Source organism: Acomys russatus, chromosome 22 (genome assembly GCF_903995435.1).
Source record: "Acomys russatus chromosome 22, mAcoRus1.1, whole genome shotgun sequence".
Classification (NCBI taxonomy): domain Eukaryota; kingdom Metazoa; phylum Chordata; class Mammalia; order Rodentia; family Muridae; genus Acomys; species Acomys russatus.
The window spans coordinates 8,878,393-8,881,347 of record NC_067158.1 but is presented as its reverse complement, the minus strand read 5'-3'; positions in this window follow the sequence as shown (position 1 = coordinate 8,881,347).

Genomic DNA, 2,955 nt, shown 5'->3' with positions numbered 1-2,955 from the left:
ACTTTGCCTATCTTTGCCCACTGACACTTCGAGAACTCTTGTTCCCAAGGACCTTTACCCGACTGAGATGGTCCACGGCAACTGCCCATCCAGAGACATTTGAATTATTCCTACTTGTTGACCCTACTTGTACATTTAGGCTGATGCAACTAAGGAGATTCAGGTTATGTGTTTGTAACACATACATTCACATTAAAAAAATAATCAAAAATATGTGTACCAAAATGTTAAGATAGTTCTTTCATGTATACTCATGTGTGATCTTAATTCTCTCCTTAAAAAAAAAAAAACTTTACCAGGGGTAGCATGAAGAAAGACGCTTAAGCACCCACACCAGACCTGCCAGAAGAAAGACACACTAGCACCTGCCATGGCGCCACTACTTGGACAAATATGTGATGGAGAGATAGGAAAGATGGAGTACATACACACTGGAGACAGGGAAGATAAAGCAAAGCCAAGGGTTTATACCTTGGAGAAAGATAGAACTGGAGATCTGACAGCAGTGAGGAACAGGCAGATATGAGGAAGCCATGGTGAAATCCTGGCCTGGGGTGCCACCAAAGGCCATGCGTAGGTCTGTGGTCCTGCTGTGGCTGCCGTCTGTGTAAATGTCTGTGGCCCAAGTTCCCACCAAAGGCCAAGTGGAAGTCCATCATCCGGGCTACCACCAGAGACCATGTGGATATCTGAGGGCTGTGCTGCTGTAGGGGAGAGGGGCTGGCATGCTGGTCTGAGTGGCCTGTGCTGCCAACTGAGGACAGCTGGGCTCAGGCTGCCGCTGAGACCCATGTCTGAGTCTGTGGTCTTAGGGTAGCCAGGGTTTGTGTTGATATCCCAGGCTGTATTAGCACCAAAGGACATGTGGATGTTCCTGGGCTGGACTGTTGCCTGAGGCACTGTCTCCTGCCCTGACTGGGGAAGTGCCTCAGCTTGTGGGAGAGCTGTCCCTGCTCCTTGTCTTCTGTGGAGTGGTGTGGTTTCCCTTTAGGGAAAGATGTCCTTCCTACCCCACCCTCCCATCCCTGGCCCCTCTCAGCAGGTAGGAGAGCTAATCCCAAGGTTATGAGAGCAGAAGATGTCCCTGCCCCTCTCTGGCTGCAGTGCTCTGGAGAACAGCCCCTGCACCTCACCTGGGCAGTACAGTAGAGTAGGTATGGGTAAGCCACATAAGGACATGAGAACAGGAGAGCTGACCTCGCCCCTCATTGGCTGAAGCAGTGGTTGAGCTAACCAGGGCAATGCTGGAGAGCTCACCCTGGTGATGTGGGTTTAGGAGAGCTGCTGGGCTGACCAACAGCTACCACCAAACTCAACTACCACCCAGGCCCAGATTCAGGGCTTTGAGCTGGCCCACCCCAACATATCCATCCTGTCTATAATCTGCTGGAGCTTGTGAAAGAGCTGGTCCTGCAGATCCAAAGTTGCGTGATCTCCCTGACACGGCAACAACAGGATATCCAGGAGGAGTCCTGGTAAAATCCAGTACTGATAGTAGAAGCCAGAGGCCTTGAACCATACCAGTGGCTCATTGGAATGAGTATTTGCAAGTAAAGATGTGAGGACAAAAGGGCTAACTGTGTGACACATTGCAGCATCCACAATGAGATTTTAAAAAAAGAATTCTTTCTAACTTTATTTTCTTTGTTGGGGGAGGTTGGAAGGGCAGAAGGTGGATATGAAGAGACAGGAAGATGAGTGGAGTGCCTGATGTGAAACTCACTAAGATATTTTTACAATAAATATAAATATTTTTACAAAATCTTCACTTCTAATATCACATACAGGTAACATGTAATTTTAAAGCATCTAAATAAAAAACAACATCCATAGGGAACACAAATCTGATTTCTAAAATAGACAATTTTAACACCTAGTTCACAGTAGAGGCATAGAGATTGTTCATAAGGATATTAAAAGACATGAACATCTTTAGTTGTTAGAAAAACACACGCTAAACCAATAACAAGGTATTGCCACACACCCATAAGAAAGACTTTTACAAGCAGCACTTAATCTGTGAGGTGCTACTAAGGTGCAGGGCAATTTTCATATATCCCTAGTGGAGATACACAATGGTACAGCAACTTTATTGTTAGCAGTCCACCATGGCACCAAATAAGGACTCTCTTCAAAGAGGAGAGTTTTGAGCTGGGTGTGGTGCCCCATGCCTTTAATTCCAGCACGTGAGAGGCAAAGGCAGGTGGCTCCTCTGAGCTGAGTTCAAGGATAGCCTGGTCTACAGAGTGACAGGACAGCAAGGGCCATACAGAGAAACTGTCTTGAAAAACCAAAGAGAAACAGACAAACAGGCAGACAGAGACAGAGACAGAGACAGAGGGACTTAATTTGATGTTCTTACAATCCTCTAAGTAATAGTCCTCAAAAGATTTTATCAACAACAAGATTTTAAAATTAAGCAAATCGGGCTGGAGAGATGGCTCAGAGGGTAAGAGCACTGCCTGCTCTTCCAAAGGTCCTGAGTTCAATTCCCAGCAACCACAAAATGGCTCCCAACCATCTATAATGGGATCTGGTGCCCCCTTCTGGCATGCAGGGGTACATGCAGGTAGAAAACTCTACACCTAATAAATAAATCTTTTTAAAAAAATAAAATAAAATTAAGCAAATTGCCAGGCATGGTGGCACACTCCTGTAATCCTAGCACTAGGGAGGCAGAGGCAGGTAGATCACTGTGAGTTCGAGGCCAGCCTGGTCTACAAAGAGAGTCTAGGACAGCCAAGGCTACACAGAGGAACTCTGTCTCGAAAAAACAAACAAAACAAAACAAAACCCAAAATTAGAGCAAATCTTAAATTTTAAATAAAGTGTAATAATATATGAACTAATGTACTTATTTTTTTATCTTAAATAATTTCTGCAAATGAAATAGTTTCATGTTGTGCATTATTTAGATTTTAGGGAATGAAGAGGAGTTCTAATATCATAAAACTC